At 42.2% G+C, this 8988-nt stretch overlaps 1 long non-coding RNA gene across 1 annotated transcript in view; it reads left to right on the top strand.

Annotated features, from left to right (window-relative positions):
* Nucleotides 1-8645, top strand: part of LOC142496549 (uncharacterized) — a 29477-nt gene extending 20832 nt beyond the window's left edge. The window contains exon 3 of the long non-coding RNA XR_012802050.1: nt 8495-8645. This is a non-coding gene — a long non-coding RNA (uncharacterized LOC142496549). The remainder of the gene's footprint in view (nt 1-8494) is intronic.
* Nucleotides 8646-8988: the final 343 nt, after the last annotated feature.

Here is an 8988-nt window from a genome sequence, read left to right on the forward strand (position 1 = left end):
AAGATAATAATATTTCACATTTCACTATAAAATATAAAATGGACTATGGAAGATTCCTTAAAGACATGTCATTTAGGATTTCAAAATAAGCATTATCCTACACCAGGGGCAGCCAACTCCAGCCCTTAAGGGCCAACAACAGACCAGGTTTTAAGGATATCCCTGCTTCAGCACAGGTGGCTCAGTCAGATTGACTGAGCCACTGATTGAGCCACCTGTGCTGAAGCAGAGATATCCTGAAACCCTGGAGTTGCCCACCCCTGCTTTAGATTAAATTGTGGAGATTCAGTGGGGTCTCTGTATTAAAGCATACTCGGTATCTGTACAGTAAAGAGGTCTACATGGCAGTTTGCTAATGAAACATCTATAGCTATGTCTGCAGATTCTCTTAAAGAACACAGAGACGTCATGTTACCCTCAGCCATACAAGTGTGCCTTTCAAAAAGAAGCTGATACAAATGTCTTCAATGCACAACTTGTCAATGGTGTGCAGCGGATCTAAATTGATCTGTTTATAGAACAAATGAAGAATGGTACTACAATTTCACGGCCAATAGTTTGTTTATCGGCCAACACTGCAAGAATATGATTTGGAAGTTGCTTGTCATGCGCAAGAAACATCGACCTTATTGGCTGGAACTATGCTAGAGGTATGGCTATAGTGTGTTAAGGAAAGTCTAAATTCCATACGGTAGCTTTCAGCCTATTGGGTAATACAAGCTGGAAAGAGGGCACACACACTTCAGGAAAATACCTCTAGTGCCTTATTAGCTGAATAAAGCATTGTTAATAAGATTACATTATCCACGTGTCTGGTATCCAGTTATTTCAGATTATTTTCTTTACACCTACTGTATGGTGCATTCCAAAAACTTTAAGATTTTTAGAACCAAACCTTACTGAATTGAGAGCAAAACCAGAAAACTATGTCAAATACGAGGTGTTTCTCATCAAATCTTTAGTAATTATTGGAAGTTACTTTATATTATTTTAATTTCACACATTTATTTTCCCTGCTTTATTATGCAACTTTTGCATTTCCCTGCTTATTGTGGCTTTTTCTTTACGTACTGTATATATCTCCCACATGTTTGGAAGCAGGGGGCCTCCAGAGCAGAACCATGTTAACTTCAGCTCAGGGGACCCCATGCTCCAGAGATACTTACCTCTAAAGAGTATCTGGGAGACCCCTGGATACATTGTTTCTGAGGTCTCTGTTAGATCTAATATGTATAGTCCGATGCCTTGGTAGGGAGCGTGTTTCCATCACACACATTGTCATGATATTTATGAATCTGTATAATGAATGTACAGTATCTGTCAGACCTAAAGGATATTGTGATTACAATTTTGCACATGTTACCTACCCCCTCTCTTCCCTCCCATCACCCTCTTCTCTTCGGTACCCCTCCCCAGATAAAAAATCTTCAATAAGGATTAAATATAGTAAAGTGTGTGTTACAAATATAAATCCATGCTATATATGTATGTTCATTATGTAATAGGATGTGAGTTGTCTCATAAAAGAGGCAGACATCCAAGTGAAAAAAAGAGAATGCACAACCTGTTCTAAATGTGGAGATGTAGCCAAGTTTACTGGTCTTTGGTGCCGCCGCCACGAGTGGTCATGGCATTGAAGGATTAACGCTGAGGGGAGTTCCATCTCCCCAGAAGCACTGACCCCCAGCAGCTCCATCACGGCAGACACTGTCACCGGCGCCACAGACTTTTGCTTGTTCTGCCGCGGTGGTGGCGACAGAAAACCTTACCACAATTGTATCACGTTTAATTAATCAAATAATGTGTCATGGGAGACCAGAACTCTTTCACGGGATCAAGCACCAGACAGGACACAGAGATCAAATAAATGGCTGTTTATATCAGCTGAAGCCAAAAGACACAACACAATATCACCAACAGAGCTATACTCACTCCAAACAGGGGATACAGGTGGAATCCTAGCAGTCCTAGGTGCACAGCGCCACTGAAATGGTTTACCTGGCACAGCTTACACTCCTGTGAGGGATCGGGAACTCCAGGCAGCACTGGATGCAAGTCGCAGCAGAGAAACTTGAAATCTCCCACTCGGAATAGCAGGCATCCTCGGTTTCGGGTGTCTCTGGCACAACCTCAGAGTGCATCAATTAGTCAATCTCCACGTTAGGCCCAGCAAGGTCTCTGGAGCTCAGATCGGCCGCCCCTTTTCTAGTTCCCCGTCTCCATAGGAAATCATGGAGAACAGACCGCAACCAATCACAGTGCAGATGCTTTGTGTTAGGCCAATCACAGCGCTAGGGCTCATCTTTGTTGGCCAATCTGGGCCGGGGGGTGTGACGGGAGGCTGAGGCAAGGAGGGCGGGCATTACAAATCGGTCAATGCTGACGTGACCTGCAATTGGTTCTGCTGTCCCCACTCTTCTTTATCCTCAACCCCCTCGTGGAACCAGCTAAACCCTAATCTCTGGGTTTGTAGGCTGGGTAAGTGTATTACCAGCCTAGCATGCCCAGGGAAAAAAGAAACACACAGTTACAAAAGCACAAATACATTTCACAGAAAATAAAGTTTTGCACATATACATTCACCTAATATATTTGACCAGATGAGACACTGTAGTGCTGACGAGTATTCTAAAACAAATCTGGGGCAATCACCAACAAGACCCAGGTACATGCTGGGTACATGCTGCAACATTTCAGTGACATTTCTGCAGACAGACTAATGGTCCATTGGATTAACAGCGGGGGTCCCTGGCAGTCCCATTCAAACTGAATGGGACTGCCAGGGACCCCTGCTGTGTTAATCCGATGGGCCATTAGTCTCTGCAGAAATGTCGCTGAAATGTTTGCAGCATGTACCCAGATCTTGTTGGTGATAGCCCCAGATTTTCCAAGGCAAGTTTAAGGTAAGTTTTAGAATACTCGTCGATGCACCTGTATATGCAGGGCAACCCTGTATATTCATCCAGATGATAGGGCAAATGCGGGGCTGAACCTCATTGTCCATGTCGTCACACTTCCCCTTTTAAGCAGAGAGCTCTGGAATGACAGTTCTACCAGTCTTAACCCCAATATCAAGGCCAAATGTGGCTCTCTGGCCCATACAGGAAGCGATCCTTCCCTCCCCAAAAGTCCATAGTCCAGAGGCGGTAGCTGGCCATTCACAGTGCCAAATGGTCTGCAAAACCCGTACCATTGCCTGGCATCCTTGATCAACATAGGCAACACCCCCTCCCCCAAGTAAAACCGGGCACAGATGCTGGAGGGGGTGACCTTACCGTCATGCAATTTGGGCACAGCGCGAGCAAGTCTGGGAGGGGGAAAGTCAATCGAGGGTCGGGCTATCGTGGTAGGTTCCCCTTGGCTTTCCTCTCGGGTAGATGTTATTTTTGCGAGATTTCGAGATATACTGATCTCTTCTTCTGGCTGTGTTACACTGGATAAAGCAAGAGAGGTTTTTACTTAAAAACAGTGCATCTCGGAATGTATTTGTGACTGAAGCCTATCCCTCCCCCTGGGCAGTATGCGATTTATGACTTAAGGTGTACCGCACTCAAATTATATATATATATATATATATATATATATATATATATATATATATATATATATATATATATATACAGTATATGTTTGGTTTCTAAATAAAAAAAAGTAGTGGTACTCTGCACCATCACACTGTGCATGCTGATTACAAGCTGCCTGTTTATGTAGAGAACTATAATATTTCCAAGTAATTTCAGTCAAGCCAGCATTCTCAGAAGTTCCTTTCAGCCAAGTTCCCCTATGATCCCAATCACAATTTACATTCCTGCCTGGCAGGATTCATCTCTGTGAGCGAAAGGGGAAAAGTCAAGTGTCTTGTACGCCCATCTGACAGTGGCACTGAGGCTTCTGAGGCATATAGAAGCTTATGGAGCCAAAGGCTGTCAAAATGAGATCTGCCATGAAATTACTCCGACATTAGTCTCTTCCTAATAGACCTGTCAGAGAAACCCTATTATCTTGAAGCTCAGCCCCCTACCCTCTGTGTAACCAAATAATCTCTCGGTTTCCTATTTTACAGTGAACGGTGAAAATGTACGGTATCTTCCATGCTAAGGAGATAAACTGCTCCTACAATTGTCACCCCCCACAGATCAAAATATAATGGAAAGCACAAATCCGACTTCATAAGTCATAAATATTTCTAGCGTGTCTTTTTTTTTCTTCTTAATCTAATTGTGAACTTTATTTCACCCGTTTCAGAAAATAATAGAATATTATAACATTATTTAGTGTCAGAGAGGCCTGCTGTGCCATTAGTTGCTGGCCCCTGGTACAGTAGGGATTAAATAAAAGGATATTCTAAGTAATATAGCTTGGTTACAGTTATGACCATGCACAGAGTGCACAGAGTCTAGATTGTATGTATAGGGCAGAATATATTTGCCACTTTTTGCTAATCTTCGATAGTTTTTATTGTGTCCGGTCTGCAGCATGTCTAGTGGTGCACCAAGTCTATTGGTCCTTGAACCTCAACTAATTGGGTATCCCTGAGCTCCAGCAAGGGATTTCCAATGTATTGTAATCACTGATTGACAAAACATGATGGCGATCGGGTCATGGGTGAGAGAGATGGCCTGACGGGTGTAAAGATATGCAGTTTACATTTAGAAAGCACTTAAGAGGCAATTACAGTATCTTGAGCTGAGAGTCTTGGCAAGTCAACGTAGCTCATGTATTTTAATGAACGTTTGAAAAAGGAAGATTCTTACACAGCAGGGGGTGCTTCAGTGACATGAAAAAGCATGTGACTCATGAACAGACATATAAACATGCAGAGCACGCAACATTGGGAGAGGCAAAGTCAGCCAGCAGAGACATCCAAGTGAACTGTGAAGCGCTATGTATATTTATGGCGCTATATAAATAAAGACATACAATACAATACAAAGGAGACCAGCTCCACAAGGAACACGTGAAATTGTGCTTTTCTTATTTTATACAGTGCTGAGTGTGCATGTAAGTGGTAGGATATTATAGGCACAATGGATACCATAAATCTCACAATCAAACTGTTTATTACATACATTGTCACGGGAGACCAGGACTCTTTCACAGGATCAATCACCAGACAGGACACAGAGATCAAATAAATGGGTGTTTATTTCAGCCAAAGCCAACTTACACAGCACAATGTCACCAACCGAGCTTATACTCAGAATCCTCAGAGCATCACAGAACTAATCCTTGTCACCTTGTTGTCCGACGCCACCAAAATGACTTCTCCGGAGCAGCTTCCACTTCTGCAGTAGGTCCAGTGTCTGCAGGCATCGCTGGATGCAAGTTGCAACTTCAAATCTCCCTCTCAGCGTAGCAAGCACCCGTGACTTCGGGTGTCTCTGGGACGTCCTCAGAACCCACCACTTAGTGTATCTGCACGCCAGCCCAGGAGAGATCTGTGGTACACAGATCAGCTGCTGCTTTTCTAGAGTTGCTTCTCCACAGAGAAACATGGAGAACGTGGCAGCGACCAGTCACAGCCCAGATGCTGTGTGGGGAGATAATCTCAGTGCGAGGGCTCATCTGTGTTGGCCAATCCGGGCTGGGGGGTGTGACGGGGAGGCTGAGGCAAGAAGGGCGGAAATTACGAACCGGCCTAGGAGAACATCGCCTACCTCCCCCCTGATTTCAGTGCTGGCTTGCTAACTCTTGGCAGATAATGGCTCCACTCTTCGAGCCAATGGTTCCCAGATAGGAGGCCTGTTTATCCCCATCCCCCCTTGTCTCCAAAGTCCCCTTGGAACCCAGATTCATGGGTGTGCAGGCTGGGGAATTGTATTAGCAGCTCGCATTATATATATATATATATATATATGCAGCCTTCGATTACTTTTATTGAAAACTAATTACCTAAGCTGCCGATCAATTTGATCGATCAGCAGATCCTGCTTCCCAGCATTTACTAAATGGCTGCCTTTCAGTTTTAATCAATCCTTCAGTCAGTGTAACTCAGCAGCTACAATGTATTCTTATATTAGTAAGGTAACATTATCTATTGTTACAGTTTGCAGCTCAAACTGCTGGGAACATTGGCAACAAATTATCACAAACAGGAAAGTGTTACAAAGATCTTGCACTGCTGGGGAAGTGGGCTACAGTCTGCTAAGGAAATTAAAGGATGCTCAGTATTTAAACACGCATTAAAAATGGCATTAAGAGCTGAATTTACTACAGCACTGATTTATATATATATAAAAAAAACACATGTTGGATATTGCATGGATTGCTGCTTTAAAACCTCTGCTATCTCCCCAATACATTGCATATGTCCTATATTCTCTTTTGTAATATTTCTGTTTATTATTGTACTTGAAAAACTTCAGGGTTGATCTTACTTTTTCTGCTAATCTGATTGCCCTTTCACAACCTTTGTTACATTCCTTATCATTCTGATACAAAGTCTCCATCCCTTCTGACTTCAACAATCTACTGTAAACGCCTGCCTCTTCTTTCTTTTTCTCCCCTACAGAACCTCTTTATTCAGCCACATTAGGATGGATTTGTTTATTTTATATTTATTATCCAAGTGTATACACTGAAAAGTGTACATATCTAATAATATTTTAATGATTGTCCATTTAGTTTACCTATTCTTTTCTGCAAGAACTTCACCCCAATGTATTCCTCATATATTTTTCCTTAATTGACTGAAATCTGCCTTTTGAAAATTGAGTCCTTGCTGGTCCCATTTGATACGATTTTTGATTAATTGTTGCAAATGTTACAATCACTGTTCCTCCAATTGGATATTTGTTAGCACTTCTATATTCTTTCCTATTACTAGGTCCAATACTCCCCTTTCCTGGATGGTTCCTCAATAATTGGTCTCATGTATTTGCCTCTTAGCATACCCAGAAACATATATGTTGTTGCTGTACTGCTAATCTCATTACTCCAGTCTATGCACAATTAATTAAAATCACCTCTAATTAAAACATGTCCCAGTTTTGCTGCTTTTTCCATTTGAAAAATGAGTCTGGCCTCCACAATCTCACAAATATTTGATATATAGAGATATAGATTCCTACCAGCATTTTGTTTTGTATTTTTATCTCAACTGCAAACTTTTAGCCACAAAGTCTACATTTTCAACAAAACTTTCATAATCTTCTTCCCCTACAATAGGTTTTGAGCGAGAGAGTGGGACAGCGTACATACACGACTCCACACCTTTTAACAATTGGAGACACCTGTGCACAAGAAGTATACATGAGATACCTGCGATGTATGCTAATTTGGATATGCAAATAATTCCAATTAGCATATATAACAGGTATCTCATATTTCAGGTTCGGGACAAATTTTATACAGTTCGCCGAAGCGAACACTAGTGGGAAAAGGCAGGATTGCATATTTTTGTGCAAACTTTTTAAAGAAAATGTTTGCACAAACTTTCGCAGATTGGCACAAAACTAGAGCAGTTTGTACAAAGGTTGGGAGGCCGAAATTTGACAAGTTCACCCATCTCAAATGTTAGTTTTTATAGGTATCTGCAATTATTTTGGGTGTCTCCCTGCTTGCTAAAGTATCCTTTTACTCCAACTCCACCCCCATGTCCCATAGCCATTTCCTAATTCCTATCCATTCTGTCTAGCCTATAACTGTTTGTGTGTCCCTTCCCCCTTCCTCCTAGCTTCAAATCTCCTCCAACTTTGTAATCATGCTCTCCCCTAGCACAGAAGATGCCTTTTCATTGATGTGCAATCCATCCCTACTATATAGTACCTCAAAGAAGGACTCCCAGTGCTCTAAAAAACAGAACCCCTCCTTCCAACACCCTTTTTTTAATGAATTCACCTCCCCAAGCTCCAACTGCCTTCTTGGGGTAGCACATAGCATTGGTAGTATTTCTGAAAATACTACCTGAGAGGTCTGTGCATTAAGCTGGCTGCCTACTGTAGATTCCTGAAATCTTTTTTTAGGACCTCCCATCTCCTTTAACTTTGTCATTTGTGCAACTTGTTCTAAAACCACTTGGTTATCCCCATACCCCCCATCAATCTTGATCCTCAATTATGCCGAAACCCAAGCACCTGTGTGACAAAAAGTTTGGTTTATGTGGACACAGCAACAGATTGCCCACTCTACCTTCCTAATGATGGTGTTAGCCTACCACCACAACCTGTACTGGTATCCAAGTATACTGGGTCCCCTCTGATCTGGAAGGACTATTCCCTTGGCTGCTAGGGGAATTAGTCTGCCCCAGAATTGCAATTCCTGCCTTGACTAACCCTCTTCCCACAATATCTTTATTAAATATGGCAAATATACTGGGATGGGCCATCTTTGAACTGGCCTGCTTATTCCTCTTTCCCCTGCTGTCTATCTCTTCCTGCTCATCTACCACAGATCTACCTTCTTCACCACTAGTCCCAGCTAGGGCATGCTCGGTGAGCACTAAACTCCTTGCAAGATTTCCAATATTCCTCAATGTTTCAAGTTTCCTCTTCAGATCAACAATCTGAGACTCCAAGGAGAGTCCATCCGCCCACACTTCCTACAGAGGTATACACCCTGGAACGGCTGCTCCAAGTGCACATACTGTATATGTGGTAAGATATTAATTGAGTGGTATTCTCAATCTTGCTCCCAATCTTTATGCAGTTTACATCTTTGCAATAGGGAATAAATAGGCATGCAACTATGGAGTGGTCATTACAAATCTAATATAACTTGTTTAAATCCTTCGTTGTTAATACCCCTTCTGGTTATAACTTCCCACAGTCCAACTGCACCTTAATTAAACAGACCAGCTTAAAAAGTGCTCCCAAGCTACACCAAAAGAAAGCACTAAAGTGAGGTAAAGCAGTTGTCCACATACTGTTCCCTGAGATTGACGACTTGCGGAACCTGTAGTATACATGGAGTATAACAGTGCTGTCTACTAAGCTAAATGTTCCTTGGCCCAGATCTCACATTTTACACTACTCCCTTAATGGCAAATGG

The sequence above is a fragment of the Ascaphus truei genome, chromosome 6 (assembly GCF_040206685.1).
Source record: "Ascaphus truei isolate aAscTru1 chromosome 6, aAscTru1.hap1, whole genome shotgun sequence".
In the NCBI taxonomy this organism is placed as follows: Eukaryota; Metazoa; Chordata; class Amphibia; order Anura; family Ascaphidae; genus Ascaphus; species Ascaphus truei.